At 61.9% G+C, this 18,658-nt stretch overlaps 1 long non-coding RNA gene across 1 annotated transcript; it reads left to right on the plus strand.

Moving 5' to 3' along the window:
• Positions 1-6,025: 6,025 nt before the first annotated feature.
• On the plus strand, positions 6,026-16,242 carry LOC116657410. Its single transcript, XR_004312490.1, has 3 exons — positions 6,026-6,386; positions 10,317-10,564; positions 15,545-16,242. It is a non-coding gene; the product is annotated as an uncharacterized LOC116657410 (long non-coding RNA).
• Positions 16,243-18,658: the final 2,416 nt, after the last annotated feature.

Raw genomic sequence — 18,658 nt, forward strand, 5'->3', positions numbered from 1 at the left:
CACTGGGGCCTCTGCCCCTCCCGACAGCCCGGCCTTGCAAGGCCTCTGCCGGCACTGAGGATGGGGGAGGCAGGCAGGTCCCATGGCAGGGGCCGTGGTCCTGGGTTCTCTAGAAGTTTCAGTTCTCCTGACCTCGAGGCAGGCCTTGCTCAGGGCTGGGGGAGTCAGTGGGCCCTGAAGTGTGACCCCTCCAGGGTGCACAGCATCCCTCAACCCGTCCAGGGACCTTGCGATGAACCCATCTACCGTTCCCAAGCTCCAGGGCTTGGGGGGCCCAGAACATGGCCCTGTGGCACCTAGAGCCCCCTACACTGCGGGGTGCCCCCCCCGCTTCTAGAAATTGGACAGCGAGATGTGGAAGGACCCTTCCCATGACGTGGCTGCTGGGAGAGGGCAGGCTGCTGGGAGAGGGGAGGCTGGGGTCTCTTGGTGGTTCCAGAGGGGCCCATCACCCGAGGCCCTGCCTGCTGGGCTCAGCCCCCTGAGGTCCAAGCCAGGGAGAGCAGGAGGCGCCTGAGAGGCCCAGAGAGGTTGGCAGACTCATCCAAGGATGCACAGCAAGGGGGGGCCTGCCTCCCCAGGCTCCTGAGCAGCCCGACACTCCCCCATGCCCACTCGCACCGGCAGCATGGTCCCCTGTTGGCACCAGAGGAAAGGCTTGTGCCCAAGGCGGAGCCCAGGTGTCCACGCTGGCCACTGAGGAGAGGCTGGGCAGCCAGGTGTGTCTCCCAGCCTCGGTCTCTACTTCTGTAAATCGACATGGTCCAGCCTTGTCTGCTAGGGCTGGCCTGGGGGCTGGGAGGCTGCCTCCCACTGGGCCCGAGCCTCAGGGAGTCTCCGCTCTCCCTCGGCCCTATGCCGGGGGGACCATTGATCCTCAAGGCGGGGTGCCGTCCATGCAGGCGGGCAGCCTGTCCCCCATCGACCAGCCGCGCTGTCTGCTGGCTCCCTCTGCGCTGCCTAACAAGCTGATCCGATGGTGCTGCGGGCCTAATTGGCAGGACCGGCACGTGTGTGTCTGTCTGGGAGCCTGGCTGCTGCGGCCACCCCAGCTCGAGGTGGGCAGCAGTGCTGGGCCGCCGCGCCTGCGCCCTGCCCCTCGGGCTGCCAGCTGAGGCTACTGGTGTCTGAGAGAAACGCCCAAAGGGAGGGACGTCAGCGGAGAGAAGGGGCCACTAATGAGGCGCCTGAAGGACGGGTTGGTCCCCCACCCCGCAAGCCCAGGGACAGCCTGGAGCCATCCCCCAGCGGGGGGCAGTGTGGGGGAGGCGAGGGGCTCGGGCACAGGAGGGCAAAGGAGGACCCGGGGTTACTTGGCACGAGGAAGGAAGACGGGGGCAGATGCAGCTGCAGGTGCAGGAAGGTGCACTGGCCTTGTCAGCTCCGGTGTCCTGCCCCAATGGTGATGAAGCCCCACCTGCTTCCCTCGGGGAGCTGCTGTGGACTTGGGTAAATGAGGGACAGTGAACTACAGCTGCCTGAAAGGTAGTGATCCACCCGTCAGTGGGGGTGTGCAAGCCAGAGGCCTGAGAGAGGATGCCTGCTCTGTGTGAGGCAGAGGGCTCTTCGAGTAGACACATTGGACCTCAGGAGTGTCCCCTGGGGGTCTGCTCAGCTGAGCGCAGCTCTAAGATGGATGCAGGAAACTGGGTCCTTATCCCCAGAGACCCTTCTAAAGGCATGACCTGAAGCTGGAGGACCCGCTGGGCTCCTCACTCTGCAGTCAGCTCACCGCCTGCTTGGCTGGGGGCTCCCCATCCCGATCCCCCCAACACCCTGGACCCGGCCATGCCTCCCAGTAGGCAGCCCCCACCCCAGTGCCAGTCCTGGGGGGGGGACCCTGATGCCTGGAGGCCGACAGGACCGACCCGGCCCCCCCAGGGCCCCCAGCCTAGCCCTTGCTGCCCTGTCCCCACTGCTCTGACCCCGCTTCTCCCCGGACGTGTGCCTCACGCCCACAGCCCGCCTGGCCCCGGGTCCTCCACGCTGCTCACTCGGGGTGATCCAGGACCTCTGGCGCAGAAGGAAGGACCAGGCAGCTGCTGGCTGAGGCCTGTCTGCACACTGGGAGGCTCCACCCTGGACGCTCCGGCCGCACCATTCAAAGAGCCCATTGTCCAGGGCTTGGCCGCCGAGATGTCATGATGCCCATCTTACTTCACCTCCAATAAATGTGACTGGTGCTACTCTGCTCCCACTTTCTGGAAGAGAAACTGAAGCCCAGAAGGGAGCAGAGTGCCTGGTCCCCCCGCCTGGCTGCAGAGGACCCACTGGGGTGGCCGCGGAGCCCTGCTGCCATCACCAGGGTGCCAGGAGGCCCGGTTCCCCGACGTTCCTGTGGCCCAGAGCTGGCCGGGCACCCGGTCGCCCACCGGCCCAGACAGGTGTGCAGCTGCCCCACCCACCCTCGTCCTGCCGCCCCATAAATCAGCCCGCTAATCTCTCACCGTCCGCTGGCCCCTCGTGGGGCATGATGGATGGCTCCCGGCCTCGCCGGCTGCTGCGAAATCACTCAGCGGCCAGACAAGCCCTAAATCTGACGCGCGGAGTGTTGAAAGGAGGAATGTCTGTTTTCATAACCTACCTCAGTTACAATAAATATTTAAAATGCACAGTTAACATCCTCTCGCTGCACAATCGGCCTCTGTGGCCCCGGCCGCGCAGATTTAATTAGCTCCGGGCTTCCCCCGCCGGCCGCGCTCGCCCGTGGACGGAAGGCCCCTGTTTTCTTAAACTCCCGGCCGCTGTAAATACCGGCCTCGCCGCGCCTGGGCCGACACAGAGCCTTTTGTCCGGCCTCGCGTCCCTCCGCCGGCCCCCAGCGCTGGGCAGGGCCTGTCCCTGGGACTCCTGGCTGCCCGGCCTGTGGGCTAGCCCTGGCCGGGACCCCCAGATGCTCCCCAGCCCCAGAGGGCCAGAAGCACAACCCAAAAATGAAGGCAGAGTTGCACCTCGGTCAGGAGTAGCTGTCCAGGGGCCGTGCCCACCCCAGTGATGGCCTAGCACCAGGCCCACTCGCCTCCCTTCCGCCCTGGACCTCGGCTCCGAGGATGGCCGGACCCCTCTCCCATTTCAGGGGTGATTTGGAGTCTCACGTCCCCGAGGGCCCTGGCACCAGGCCCTGCCAAGCCCCTTCTGGACCATCTCACCAGGTCATAAGGACCCTTGAAGTGAGGACAATGTTGCCCATTTTAGAGATGAGGAAACTGAGGCTCAGGGTGAGAAGTGACTTTCTGAGTCACCTGGATTTGCAGGGAGCCCCAGCTCTCGGAACAGCCCTGCGCTGCCTGCTGGCCCCGCAGTCTCATCCACGCCCCCCTCACTCACCATTCATTCATTCACTCTCATGCTCCTTTCACACCAGCCCGCACTCCCCACCTCCTTCCCTCCTTGTTGTGTTTAGTACCTACAGGTCTGGCACGGCCCCAGGACAGGGAGCTCTTCAGTGGGGCCCCAGCACCCTCTGTGGCAGCTCATGGAGGCATCTGGGCAGGGGGCAGGCCTGGAAGCAGGAAAGCTGGAGGACTTGGGCTGAGGGCTGGTGTGCTGGAGGCCCAGATGCCAGGACAAGATGTTCAGAACTGTCTCCTGCAGGCAGGAAGGAGATGGAAAGGTGGGGGTGTAGGGGGGATGTCGAGGGGTCAGGGAGGCGTGGAGGAAAGCCAGGCGTTCTTCCTGGAGGAAGTGGCTGCAGTGAGTTCCTGCTCGATCAGCACTCTGTTCCCTGGCTCCTTGGGAGGCCGCTCTATCACCCAGTCCTCGCTTGGCCTCCAGGAAGGGACTGGTTGAGTTTTCCTAGCTGGGTATGCAGCCCCCTCAGGGCTGGTGTGCGGGGTGGGCACCCAGGAGAGGAGGTATGGATCCAAGTGACGGATGTTGGGAGACAGGAGAGGCTGGGGACCCCAGGCTGAGCATGAAATCAAGGCTGGGATCAGGGCTCCTGGCACTCTCAAGAAGGGGCGGGGGCCCACTCCCCTCAGCCTTACAGCGTCGGGAAAACAGAGGTGCAGGGAGGCCGGGCCCAGGACGCCTGGTGCTGCGTGGCTGTTGGGGGCTGAATCGCATCCCCCAAGAGATACATCAGAACCCTAGTCCTGCAACCTGTGAATGTGGCCTTACTTGGAAAGAAGGTCTTTGCTGATGTAATGAGTTAAGATGGGGCCACATGGGGGTGGGGAGGGCCCAGGCCAAGGACTGGTGTCCTCGTAAGAAGGGATTTGGACACAAACACACAGGAGGGGCCGGGTGACGTCGGAGGCACAGGTTGGAGGGATGCGGCCATGAACGAGGGCCACCCGGAACTGTCGGCCATGCCCAGAGGCTGGACGGGGCAGAAGGGCCCTCCCCTAGAGCCCTGAGGGAGGGCGCAGCCCTGCTCATACCCGGCTCTCAGACTTCTGGCCCCCAGAGCTGGGGGAGGAGACATTCCTGTTGATTTCAGTCACCCAGTTTGCGGGGCTTTGCTCTGGCCGGCCACCTAGGACACCGGTGTAGTCAGGTCGCTGGTGCTGGTCCCCGTACTGCCTCTCCTCGCCTCCTGGAGACCCCTTCTCGTCCTAGGGGAGGGGAGAGTTCCAGAAGATTCTGTCGCAGCCATCCTTGGGAAGCACACCCAGTCTCATGAAGCATCAGCCGACATTTAAGGCCCACAGGGTGAGGCCTGACCCCTGACTTTTGCCCTGCCGGTGTGCCAGAGTCCCTCACTGCCCTGGCTGCCCCACCCTCCCTCCTGCCACAGGGACTTTGCACATGCGTCTACCACTGTCTCTTAGTTCACACCCACTCTCCTTCCATTGGGGCTCTGCCCAAGGTCACCACCTCAGGGAAGCCCTCCCTGACCTCTCTGCCCTACCCCATCCCTTTCATCAGCCTTTCTCCAGGCTTCCAGGCTCCTCCTTCAGAGCACAGGCCCATCTGTGGCTCTGCATGATGTCCAAGTTCATTATTCAGCAGAAGTCTCCACCCCAGACCACAGGCTCCGGTCCTCAGCGTGGATCCCCGCATTCAGGAGGCACTCAATAAACACTTGTTAAGTGAAGGAGAGCAGAGGCACTGTGTCAGCCAGGGCCCACCAGCGACAGTGCAGGTTACCTTGTGTCTAACACAGGCAGACGGATGCCAGCCAGATGGACGAGCAGGCGGACAGGTATCGCAAGGAATCAGCTGATGTGAGGTGGGGCTGGCAGGCAAGCCCACAGTCTGCAGGGCAGCCCTCCAGGAGGGCGGCTGGAACTCTCCGGCACGGGTGAAACGCCTTCCCCAGGAAACCTCTCTTCTGCTCTAAAGCCTTTAACTGATGAGACCTGGCCCACCAGGGGTCTAGGATAATCTCTTGGCCTGAAAGGCAGCTGCCCGTCCGCACCAGCCACATCTACCAAATGCCTCCCGGCAGCGCCTAGAAAGCCTTTGCGATGGGCCATCACGGCACGTAGCAGGCCTCACCCTCTTCCTCCTGGATGTCTCCCGCTGGGATGGATGCCAAGGTGAGCCTCCCTGGGGTCTTCCTGGGGGGGCAGTTTCCTCTTGAGGGGGCAGCAGCTCAGCCTCAGAGTGTTTGGGGGTCCAGCTACAACGGTCCATCCAGCAAGAGAGACGGGCCTGTGGACAAATGAATGAGAGGCTCCCTGAGGAGCACTGTAGAGGGTCCCGCAGAGCAGAGGGCCAGGTCCGCTGGCGGCAGACACGACTGTGGGTGTGCGTACATGTGTGAGTGGGAGCCCGTGTGTGTGTGCATGTGTGTGTTCAGCTTCAAGCAGAACAGCCTGGAAGCAGGCCAGAAGCTGCCTGCCTCATCCGACCTGGCCCCAGGAGACACAGACATCACTCCTGCATCCCTGGGGGCTCGGAGCTGTCATAAGCCAGCTCGGGTCAAGGGGAGGGGATTCAGACACCCTCCCTGAGGAACAGCAGAGCAGTGAGGGCCACTCTCATAACCACCAGAGCTGACGTGGCTGGGCAGATTTGCCAGAAAAGTCCCTCTGGCTGGGAGCTGGGAGTGGAGGCCAGAGGCGGGAGGCCTGTTAGCATTGCTCCTCTGAGCAGATCAGAGCAGGTTTTGCAGGGGAGCAAACAGCAGGCCAGGGAAGGGAGAGGCGCCCTGGGCCGGAGGGCAGGGCCGAGGGCCAGACCAGGAGGCCCCAGCCAGCGCGCTGAGGTCCCTGGGCCAGGGCAGGCCAGAGGGCTTCCCGAGCCGGGGGCGCCGGACAGAGACCGAGAAGGCTGGCGCTGCCCTTGGGGATCTGGACAGACCCATGGACAGGCCTGGACTCCTATCCCGCGGGGGCCGAGGTCCCTGCTGCGTGTGCGGCCTGGGGCCCCGACAGCCGGCTTCCCGCAGGCGCCCGAGCCAGGCTCCCACCCGCTCGTGCCTGTTTATGAAGCGAAGGGTAAGTGTTTAATTAGTCGCCTAATTGCCTGGGTAATTGGGAGACGCACTCAGCTCTCCAAGTAATCAGTCGGAACAGGCCTCGAAAATATCTGGCCCAATATTCATTAGTGTGGCTCAGTCGTCAAACAGCTCCCGTGTCTGGTTCACGACGCGGCCCCGCCAACAGCTGCGCACCCCGCAGCCCCTGCCAGCCCGGCCGGGCAGGCCGCCCGCGCGCACTGCCCGGGGCAGCCGCTCCGGGGTGGGGGGGTGCCGGGCCCTCCTCCTGCCCTCCCTCCACCCCCCCGGGGGCCCGGCAGCGGGGTTGCAGGGGCCGGGAGGGGCACGAAGGGCTTGCTGCCCGGGGCTCAGCGGTGGTGGCGGTGGGCGTAGGAGGTGGTCTACGCTCAGAAACGGGCTATGGCCCATCGGTGGTACCGGCCCCGTGCACAGCCCTTTATAGTTTGCAAAGCAGGTGCACCTCCACAGGTCTGAGTCTGCGCAGCCCGGCAAGGTGAGGACCACAGACGCGCCCACTGTACAGACAGGGAAGCTGAGGCCAGGAGGAGCAGGCCGGCTAGGGCGGAGCCAGGCCTCCCTCGATCAGCAGGCCTCTGGTCGGTAGGCCCAGCCTGAGCAGCACAGCACCAGCCCCCTGTCCCCAGAGCCCCACTGCCCACCTGGAGGTTTGGTCATCAGTGGAGGAAGCTTCTGGCAGCAGAGGAAGGTCAGTGGGGGCACCGGGTGCCCACGGAGGCAGGCAGCCTGCAGGCAGAGTCCTCTGATGTCTGCTGCTGCGAGTGAGCGGCCACCTGCTTCCCCAGTGCTGGTCACTCACACATCATACCCTCTGCAAGCGGCCCCTCCCCGCCGGCTCTGTGCTCTGCGGGGGCAGGCACATCGGTGAACAGACGGGACCCAGCTCCTGCCCCACCAACGTCCTTGGGGCACGCAGAGGGAGGGCAATGTGCTAGGAGGGTCTTTCCCGGGAAAGTGGAACCTGGACGGGGGAGGGCTCCCCAAGCTTAAGCCAGGACCAGAAGGAGAGGGCAGAGGGAGGGAAAAGCATCTCCGGTGGGTGGAATAGCATGTGCAAACTCCCTGAGGATGTTGGATTGACATCCCTGGGGATGATGTCAGGCAGGGGGGTCAGGGTCTTGTTCTAGGAGTCGTGGGAGCCTTTCAGGAGGATTAAGGGGGCATTGAATGATGTTGTCTGGTTGGCATTTTAAAAAGACCCTCTCTAAGGAGAATAGGCAGGGTGCCGAGGGGAGGCCGGGAGACCCTGTGCGGGGTCCAGGCAAGCAGCAAGGTGGAGGGAGCGCTGTGGACTTGGGCCCAGGCTCCACCCTTCTCTGCTCTCTCTGGGCCCAGGAGGGGAGCAGGCTTCACCCCCAGCTCACTCTCTGGTTTGGGGTGGGAGATGACACAGGTGAAGCACGTGTGACCCCGGCTCGGCTGGCCTCCTCTGAAGACCACGGTGCCCCTCCCGCCGTCCCCGGCCCTGGGGCCAGCCCTCCCGCTGCTCCCGGCCGCCAAGCAGGACTCCTCAGTGCTTCCTCCCCTCAGTCCGGCCACATCTCCCAGAACAGCTTCCCTGTTACATCTCTCTCCCGGGGTTGCACCAGCCCTCAGTGGCGCGCCTCAGTCAGCAGCCTTGCCCGCATCCCACCGTGGCTGTGGTCATGGGGATTTGGGTTCACACACTGAAAGCCCCTTGCCCTGTGGGGACTAGTACATTACCCTGTGGACGGCACACAGAAAGAGCCGGACAGGAATCGGGAAGCCAGGCTCGGATCCCAGCCTCCCTGTGTGGCCCTGGGCAGGCCACTCGCCCTCTCTGAGCCTCATTGCTCACCTGGGACAGGGAGGTGGGATTGCGTTGGGAACAGAGCTGAGGCCCTAGGTGATGGGAAGCAGTCCATGTGAGGCAGGGCAGAGCTGTGAATAGCCTCTGTTGGCGGCACCCGCAGCTGCTGCCTGGGGTCTTCATAGACGCCCCCCACGCCCACCAACAGTCGCTCCGCAGCCCTGCTCCTCCAGCCTCCGGCCACGGCCACTCCTCTCTGTGGGTTTGCCTCTTCCGGGCACTTTGAAGGAAGGGAATCCTACGCCAGGTGTCCTTTTGTGTCTGCTCACGTCACTCAGCAGTGCGTCCTCAACGTGTCTGTGGACACCATGGTGGCCCACGCTGTGGCATGTGTCAGAACCTCATCCTTTTTGCAGCTGAACCATGTTCCACTGCGCAGCTATCGGCCGTCTTTGGAGGCCAGTGTAATCATGCTCATTTTGCAGATGTAAACACTGAGCACCAGAAAGGCTTGTCTCGTCTTCTGAGCTTGCGACGGCAGGCTGCGAGACCTTGGAAAGGCGTGGCTGCCGTCTCCAGTGCGCCTCATCCCTCCTGCAGGCCCGCGTTCGTCTGTTACTGTTTTCCTTCTGCTGGAGGCACCTCCTTTAACATTTCTTGTAGTTCAGGTCTGTGGGTGGTGGAATCTTTCGGCTTTTGTCTGTCCGGAGCGCCTCTGTTTCATCCTCAGTTCTGAGAGGTATTTTTGCTGGATATAGAATTCTCAGCGGAGGGGTTTTCAGTGCCTTAGAGAGCCTGCCCCAATCTCTCCCTGCTTGTTTACGTCCGTGACACGTCTGCTGCCATTCTGTTCCTCTGAACGTGTGTCTTTTTTCCTGTGACTGCTGTTCAGGCTTTCCTCTTTACCATGGCTTTTAAGCAATCTGACTGATGCACCTTGTGGTCGTTTGGTTTGTGTTTCTCAAACTTGGAGTATGTTGGGCTTTTATCTATGAGTTTATAGTTTTCATCAAATTTGGTAAATTTTCAGCCAAAGTTCTTCAAATATTTTTGCTTCCCCATTTTTCCTTCAGAAACTCCAACTACATGTACGTTGGGCCACTGGAAAGTGTCTCACAGACAACCGGTGACTTTTTTCATTTTTAAAAAATTCTTTGTTCCATTTTCATTCTCTATAACTTCTCCTACTGTGCCTTCAAGTTCCCTGATCTTTTCTTCTACCGTGTCTAATTTGCTGTTAATCCCATTTAGTGTATTTTTCATCTGAGACACAGCCGTTTTCAACTCTTAAGTTTCAATTTGCTCTTTTTCCCCACATTTTCCATGTCTCTACTTAGCTTTTCAAACAGGTAGAGTAGTTGTAATAACTGATTGAATGTTTTGTCCATTCATCCTAATGCCCGTTCTAACATCTGTGTCAGTTCTGGGTCAGTTTTAGTTAACGGAGTACGCTCCTCGTCGTGGGCCGTGTGTTTCTGCTTTTTCAATGCCTGATCATCTTCGGGCAGACGCCAGGCATTGTGACTTTCGCCTCGTTGCTTGCTGGATGTTTTTGTATTCCTGCAAATGTATGTGAGCTCTGGTTTGGGAATGCAGTTAAGTTACTGGAAAGCTGACCCCTTCTGGCTTTGCTGTTATTGTTGACTTTGTGCACCTGGAGTAGCTCTGAGCTTTGTGCTAATTGTTCCCCATGACGAATCAAGACCTGTCTGAAAACTCTTCCCAAGTCCCTGTGAAGGATGAGTCTGCTGGCAGGAAGGGCTTGTTCCCAGTGCTGTCCGAGTACCGGGCATTGTCCTCTTCCCCTTTTGGGTGGTTCCTTCCCAGGCCTTAGATAGTTTCCCCACCTGCACGTGGGAACGGGGTCAGAGTCCTTACTCTCGCCCCCTTTGGGTGCACTCTCCTCCCAGTTCCACCTTGGTCTCCCCAGACTCTTGGCTCTGCCTTGGGGAGTTTGCCAGGCCACGTCTGGCTTCTTTCTTTCTGCCTCATGGTGTAGAAATTCTCCCAATGGCAGGACTCACCTCATTTCTCCCCTATCTTTCGGGAATCTTTGTCCTTCACTGCCTGATGTCCAGGGTCTTGAAAATCATTCTTTCTTATATTTTGCATGTGTGGTTTTTTTTTTTTTTTTTTAAGGTGAACCTAATCCTATTACTTGATCTTGGATGGAAGTGGAAATCCCCAGGAACGTCAGAACCCAGACGTGGACCCACGGGCTGACATTTGAGCCCTGGATCAAGCCAGGCCTGAAGCGATCTATCCCAGACATTTCAGCTCTAGGAGGCAACCAATTCCCTCTTCTAAGCTGGTCAAGCTGGGCTGTTTTCCCCTTGCTGCTGCCAGTTTCCTCTTCGACCACGGCTGCCCAAGGCGACTTCCTGGAGGTGAGACAGTGAGAGTGAGTGCAAGGCTAGGCCAGGCTGGGCAGGTGCAGGGGCACGAGGTGAGTGCCGTGCTTTTGAAAACCCACCCTGGCCAGGTGAGGAGGGTGGATGGGTCTGATGTTTCCTACTCCCAGTCCTCTAATGGTTTCTCAAAACGTTTAGAAGAAAGCCCAGAGTCCTCAGGGTGAACTGACAAGGCCCGGCCTCTCTTGTCCCGTCTCCTGCCCATCCTGCAGGCTACCCGCCCACTCCCACCCCAGGGCCTTTGCACCTACTGCACCAGCTGCCTGGACCACACCCTTGGGTATCTGTGTAGCTCCACAGTGAGCCTTGGGGTGCCCTAGGCCCCCACACAGGGCTAGGCACACAGTGAGGTAGTACCTTCCCCTCCTGAGGACCTTACACCAAGGAGGGAACAAAAGAGAGGAAGCGGTGGCCCCTCAGAGGCTCCCGTGACCCCAGAGCATCCTAGAACAGGCCCTACTGCCAGCCTGCCTCCCTGGGGCAGGGCTGGGGAGGCATGGTCCCAGACCTCCACACTGCCCTCCCCTGCCCAATATCCCTTCCAACAGAGAGGATGGGTAGGGGGAGCGAGGAAGGAAAAATAATTACTTCTCAGCCTCTAACCTTTCCGGCAAGCGACTGGGTAATAAATAATCCCCATGTCCCTCCAGTGCGATCCGTCAGCAGGAGCTCCTAATTACTTTAGACTCACTTTGAAACCGCTTCCAGTCCCACTTTCAAATAAATAAAAAATTAACATGAGACGGGAGCAGAGACCCAGATGCAGGGGTCCCAGCCCCCTCCCCAAGTTGTGCCTGAGCCAGGGTGGGTGGTGTCCCTGGGGAGTACCAGGCCCCAGAGCAAGGCTTGAAGCTGGAGGTCAGGGGAGGAGCTGGCCACCTGCCACATCTCCCGCAGGACCCCCTGTCACGTCCAGGGTCCGGACAGGGGACCTGCCGCCCTGCAGGCCAATGCCCGGGCCAGCCTGTGGTCCTAGGGCATTTGGTCTTGGGCCCAGTCCCCAGGCCCAACACCGGGCAGACAAGCTGACCACAGCCTCCTTCCTCCCCAGCCCACTCGACCGAGCCTCCCGTCCGGGCCTCAGTTGTTTCCTCCATAAGGAAGCCTGGGGGATGATGAGGTGACCCCTAAATGCCCTTGAAGCGCTGGCATTGAGCCCCCGCCCATAGGAGGCCCTGACTTTCTCTCTGTGCTGGCCTGGGGACCCCGCTGCACCTCCAAGCACCAACCCCCGCAGCATCAGAGCCTCTTCAGGGGAGTCTCCGAGGCAGCCTGGCCCCTCCCAGACCCGGATTGCCCAGGCTGTGACGGTTGGCGGCAGGGGCCTTCTCTGATAGTAACCAGATGGTGGTCGGAGAGGCAGAGACCAGGCTCCACCCCCGCCGGCCCCAACCAGGTCTGCTCTGCGCATCACAGCCCCCCTCCCCATCCCCCATTGTCTCGCAGCTCCTTGGCTGAGGGAGGGGAGGAAGCCCCTGCCAAGGCCCTGCCTGCTGGGCACACGGCTGACTGTGGTGGGGGGGGGATGGGGGGTGGCGGCGCCCCCCCCCAACCCAGTCCCGGGCCTCCTGAAGCTGTATGCCAATTGCCCATGTGGGGCAGGGTTCTCCTCCTGGGTGTCGGGAAGGTGAGGGCCGTTGGGGTGTCCAGCAGGGCCGGGGAGCAGCGGCCAGGCAGGTGTGGAGGCAGCTGGGGGGCGCATGGGCCCCTTGGCCAGGCCCTCCTTGGGAGAATTAATTAAACATAGCTCTCTCTGCTGCCACCAGGCGATTTCTGCTGACCTCACCAGGCCGATTAATATTTAATTAGCCTTTCAGAGGAAGGGAAAGCCCTTATTAACCTGCTACGTCAATCTGTCAGCGCCCGGGCTGAGGCTTGGACAGACAGCGTTCCCAGGAAGGCGAGAAATGACCTGGGCGCACCAGCTCCTGGGCCTCCTGGACCCCACCCCGCCTCCTCCACAAGACCGGCTCAGACCAGCCCTTGGCCCTGGGGCCTCCCAGGGCCAGGAATGACTGCCCCAACCCTGGGCTGCACGGAGATCTGAGGGCTGAGCTTAGGCTGCCCTGGCCCAGCCTGTCAGCCTGAGTTGGGTGGGCAGGGTCAGAGGACGGAGGGGGCCCTTTACCGGGCCAGCCATCCTCTGAGCACCGTTTATGGGTCTGCTTGCAGGTCAGGGTCCCTGCTGCTCTGGGCCCAGTGCCTGCTGCCGACTTGTGGGGGAAGGAGTGTGCGGCCCCAGGATTTGAGGGGTGGCTCCATACTGAGGCCCCAGGAGCTGCGGGGACTGGGCCAGGCAGGGCCCTGCTACAATGGGAGGTGCTTCCAAACCAAGACCAGAACCCAGCAGCCGCCTCTCGGCACCAGCTTAACGTCACCCGCTGGGTCCGCCAGTGTTTCACAGGAAGCCAGAAAAGTGAGCTTCGCATGAGCTCACCTCGACGTTCGAGTCCAGGATAACAGATGCCACCCGCCAAACACCTGGGCGAGAGTGGTAGCCCACATGCGGAGTGAGGGACCCATGCCGGCACCTGCAGCCCCAGCACAGAACAGGTCCTCAGCAAATTCTAGAGGATGGACCAGAGGAAGGGTGGGAGGTGAAGCGGGAGCTGGCAGACAGGAAGATAGCCCAGGCCAGCCCTGCTGCGCAGGCCTCCTTGCCTGGCCACGCCCACTTAGGCTGCCAAATCCTGGCCCACCCCCACCAGGTCTGCGGACCTGCCCAGACGCCCCTAGACCCCTGCACATGCTGAGTCTGCGCCAAAAAGGCGGGCAGACACAGGACTCTGCCTCTCGGCACGCTCTGGGGAGGCCAGCAGGACCTGTAGGGGTGAAGGAGGAGGAACCCCGAGACCCCTGGAGGGTGTCCCCAGGGAGATATCACCCAGATGGGGGTGCTGATCAGGGCAGAGTGGGGACACCTGGGATGGGCTGGCATGGGGGCTGCCCAGTGCCCCTCTCGGCCAGCCGACCCCCCAGACCTCTCCTGAACCCAGAGCCAGGCACACGGGCGACTCTGCCAGGACCTCTCTCCCCCGTGTTAGCAGGCAGTGATGAAATTTTTAAATAAGGCAAAAAATATTAAAACTCCCCCGAGTTTTATTAACTAGCTAGGTAATTACAAACTGGCCTAATTAAAACCCACCCGCGGAAAGCACTGGTGGGCGGCCTGGCGGGAAAGGAAGGAGGGGGAGCTTCCTTGCTCCGAGACTCGGTTTCCCCAGGCGGAACACAGGGACGATACTAACCGCTGACCCAGAAGGCTGCAGGGAAGGTGAAACGCAGAGTGTTCACCTGCTCAGAGAGGCCAAGGGCCCCGCCCAAGCTGCACAGCACTGACTGGTGGGGCTGAACTTGGTCTCTGGGAAGACAAGGGCTTCCCTTCCGTGCCCGACCCACGCAGGGGTGGGTGCAGAGGGTCCTGGGGACCCTCACTGAGAAAGCATGATCTGGTCAGCATGGGGTCCGGGGGCCTGCGGAACTTCCAACCCGGGCACGTCTTCCCTCTGGAGAAGTGGCTGTGGAGTCAGGCCTTATGGGACGAGATGGGCTCACTCACTGCGGAAGAGGGGTCCTGGAGAGGACACGCCTGGCGGAGGGCACGGCAGAGGCCAGGGCCAGGAGGTGTGGAGGCCTGGAGGTTCCGAGAGGCTGCAGCTTGTGGGGCAGGGCTGGGAAGAGGTGGAGGGGCCACAGGGGTCTTGGTCTGTCCAGCTCCCTCCCCAACTGGGGTAGCTGTGAGCACGGGCTGGAGGGTGGGCAGCAGGGTCTGGGTGGGGGTGGGCATGAGCTCACTGGTCGTGGGACTTGGAGGGACAAGACGGAGACCCCAGAGGGGCCTGACACCCAGTGGGGAAACCATGGCTGGGGAGGCAGGGGGTGTTCGGGGAGGAGCCCAAAGGGAAAGAGACAGAGACAGAGACCCACTCAGGCTCGGGAGCGGGAAGGTGCCCCTTGCAGAGACGTAACCAGTCGCCTCCACCTGTCACCCAGAGGGGGTCCAGGCCTCTGGTGGTCCCCAGACGCCCACTCCGTCACCCCTGCAGGAATTCACAATGGGTCTTCCCCCGACCCTGACTCCAGCCCTGATAGCCCAGGGTTTCCCCACCCCAGCCCCCTAGACCCATCTGTCCACCAAAAGGGAGAGCTCCGCATGGCAGCAGGGACTGCAGGGAGCCTGCAGGGTCACCCAGGGCTTGGCCACTGGCCAGCTGTGTGGCCTTGGCGAGTCATCTGACCCCAGACTCAGTTTCTCCATCTGTCAAGTGGGGTGAGGACCCCCACCTCCTAGGCTACTGTGAGTATGTTAAGCACCCAGCACACAGTAGGTACCCTCCTCAGGGACCTGCCTGCCACCCCCCAGCCCATCCCCTCAAGACTGGGAGTCCTGGGTTCCCAGCGCCAGCCCCAAGCCTCCCCACAGTCTGTTCCGGCTGCCGTCCCCACAGCTCATAAACCCCTGAGCTTTGATCTGTCCTCATTCCGTCTCGGCCGGCCGGAAGAGATGGGGGCTCTTCCCAGCCCGTCCCCCTCACCCCACTGCCTCCATTAACCTCTGCACTCCTGCCGGAAGGAGCAGCTCCAGCCCTGGCCCGTTCCCATGGCGGAGGCACCTCGAGGGTGGGCTTCGAGGGGGATCCGAGGGACAGCCTGGGAGAAGGTCCTGAGAGGAAGAGCCCAGGGCCTGGGGTTACGCTGGATGCCAGGAGACACAGGCTGGCAGTCATGGACACTGGCAGCCTCAACCCAGACCCGCAGTCTCCCAGAAAGAGCCCGGGGCAGTGTGTGGGGGAGGCAGGAGGAATCATAGGGAGGGCCCGGAGACTTCTCAGCTAAAGGTCCCTGGCTGCCAGGAGGGGAGGGGAGCAGAGGGGACATCTTCCTGTCACAGCAGTGTCACCATGGGGTCTCTGTCTCAGCTCACGTGGGGCCTGGCCCCTGCTCCTTCCCCCGCAGACCTCAGGAGGACCCCGGTCCTGCTGGCTCTGCCTCTGTGCTGTGTGACTTTGGGCGAGGCCCTGCCCTCTCTGGGCTCCTGCACCGTCCAGGCCTCCTGTGGCCCCTGTGCTGTGAACTCCATGGAAACTGCACCACGACCCGTCTTACCCACCTTCTCACTGAGCGCTCCCGGGGCTCCCTGTGCCCGGCACGCACTGGCCAGTGATGGCACGGAGAGGAGGAGGCCCGCGCCGCCCCGGCCTCGGGGAGCCCCCGCCGCATCCTCACGCCCCCCACGTCGGCTCCATCTGCAATCGACACATTTCCCTCCCCGACAGGATGCATGTTTTCCCTGTCGGGTTTACAAATAACTTCAAATTTCACTGTTTTCTTTCCCTAATGAATTCCCTGAACCGTGTTACAAGCTCCTCGGTAATGAACGTGGGGCGGTGGGCCTGGCGGGCCGCGGTCCTCCACGGGCTCCCAGCGAGGCGCGGCTGAATTAGCCTCGCAGCGCAGCGCACACGGTCCTGACGCAGCCCGCTCGCCGCAATGGTGGGAATCCATTGTATTGACAACATCCATTTGTGTGATTCCTGATTCGGGTTTTGTGCTGAACTGTGTTTGAAAGGCTCTGCTGCCCCTGATTACCTCTTTAATTGTGCTTAAAAATCCAGATTAATTCAGAGGCGAAGTTGACCGCGCTGGGAAGGGGCCTTGCTGGGCCCAAGCCATCCATGGCTCCCGGGTCCCTGGAGTGGTCGCTTGCACAGGGAGCTCCCCAGTGATGCCTCCCACACACTCACAAGCCCCCCGGGAGCTGACAGAAACCCTCTGGGTGCAGACGGGGTGGCCGGGAGCCTGGCGGGCAGGAAAGGGGGAAGGCAGCTCCCGGACGTAGAGTGGGGTCCACCTACGGCTGCCTCGGTGGGCGCGCGTTCGGTGACTCCCACTTGAGAGGCAAGAGAGTTAAGGCAGAGACCCAGTTGCCCAGGGCCCTCAATCAGCGAGCGGGTGGGTCCAGGGAGAGTCCCCCTGAAGGAGGCTGGGAGGCTTTGTGCGGCTCCAGCTCCTCCTGCCATTCATGGACCTGAGGGGCTCGAGGGTCCCCTGGTCCCACTCCCCAGAGTTACTGGTGGAAAAACGGACAGAGCAGCTGAGGGCTGCGGGTCACACGGAGGAGTGGTGACATGCGCCCAAGGTCAGCCTCTGGTTCCGCCATCCTGTCGATTCTTGGCTGTTCTGCCACTGCGGGGGGCAGTCGCTGGAGAGGGGGAGCCGGCCAGACAGGCACCCCAGGCGGGAGCGAGGACCTGGGGTCCAGCTGAGCCAGGTCCAGATCCTGGCTCCTCCCCAACTTGCTTGGACAGTCCTTTCCCTCTTGAGCCTCAGTTTCCCCATCTGGACAGGGGAGTCCGGACACTGAGCTGGCAGGGCTTCTGTGCGGTTGAAGGTGATGCTTGGTGGTCTGCGTCTGCACGGGGCCAGCATGCAGTGGGTGCTCAGCAGAGCTGGCTGAGGCCGAGGGCATGGCCGTCAGGGAGAGGTCACATTTCCCTGTGCTCCGCCCCTCAGGTCCCAGGAGGCTGGGGGCGGTGAGGGACTCATACCCCACCTCTCACCAGGGGCGTACATCCTTCCAGCACATCACACGCAGAATTTCCGGGAGGTGGGAGCACCCCCAGAGCACTGCCCCACGCCCTCAGGCAAATCTGAACCGGACCCCTGTGTCGGGCGGGGGTGGGGTGGGAGAGCGCCAGCTGCTTCCAACCATGCCTGAGACCTGTCCAGGCCGCCTGCTCTGGAACCCAACCCCACCCACAGGAGACCCTGCCCTTTGCCCCCTCTGAGCCCGGTGTCTGAGCCCATCAGACCGGATGGCCAAGCCCGAAATCGGCTAAAGGCGGGGCGGAGGGGAGCTCCGCCCCCCAGGGGTGCGCAGTGGAGGAAATACGCCTGATCAGGGTGACCCCCCAGCAGGGAGCGGCAGGCGAGGTGACGGGCCTTCTTGGGTAGGCCATGCACTGTGGAGCGCTCTCAGGAGGGGCTGTGGGGGCGGCGGGAGCGGGATGACATGGGCCACAAGCTCAGCAGAGAAGTGATCCAGCTGAGGCCGCCTCCAGGGCTTGCAGAGGGAGGGGCTCGGCCCCCAGAGGTGGTCTTACCTGGGGGCCTGGGGTTGGGGTGCCTGCGTCACCCAGCCACGACACAGGCTGCCCTGGGGAGAGGGGTGTAAGTGTCCAAGTGTCTGCCCTTGGCCAGTGGGGGGGCGCTTCTGGGAGGGGGCACCTGTGAGCCACCAGCAGCTGGGCGAGAGGAAAGCTGTCCTGGCAAAGGGGCCCATGCCTCCCATCACATAGGGAGGAGGTGGAGCCCTGAAATCGGGCCTGGGGCTCAGCAAAGCCGACGGCACCTTGCCTTGCTCAGCAGACGGCACGCACAGACACTCCTGGGCACAGCGCTCAGCAGCTCTCCTGAGATGCGAGGGGGAAAGCAAGTGCCAGGCAGGTGAGCAGGGCAGGTGGGCAGGGTGGGGGCAGCGGGGAGCCAGGAGGCCTGGGTGCACTGTCCCTCGCAGGCTGAGCAGCCTCGGGAGAATGCCTGCACCTCTCTGGGCCTTTGGCGGGATGAAATGATGCCGCCTGGCTCTGAGGACCAGAGGACCAGGGGAGGAGGGGAACCAGGGCAATGCGCGATGTGCCTCACCAGACATGTCTCACCAGTCGCGTCTCACCAGTCGCAGAATTGTGCAGCCTTCACCACGGTCAGTTTCAGAGCGTCTTCATCACCCCAGTAGCAGCCCTTCTTTCATTAACTTGTCCCTAAGTATTTGATTCCGTTTTTGCACACACATTTGGAAAACCTCTGGTGTTGGTTTCTGCAAGGGGTTAAAAAAATCTCATGTGGTGGAGGAGGCTGGAAAGAAGTGGGATTTGGGTGGAGGGAGACCCCTCTATCGCTGCATAATGTTTACCCCCAAATCCAGCAGCTTGGAAGAGGCTCGGCAGAGAGGAAGCCTGCCTGTGGCTTCTCGTCCTGTCTCCAGATACCCGGACCTGGCTCCCCGGGCGGGGCCCAGGCTCCACTCTGTCCCCTAATGGAGAGCGGGCCCTTCCCCGGGGCAAGCACGCT

The sequence above is a fragment of the Camelus ferus genome, chromosome 18 (assembly GCF_009834535.1).
Source record: "Camelus ferus isolate YT-003-E chromosome 18, BCGSAC_Cfer_1.0, whole genome shotgun sequence".
Lineage (NCBI taxonomy): Eukaryota > Metazoa > Chordata > Mammalia > Artiodactyla > Camelidae > Camelus > Camelus ferus.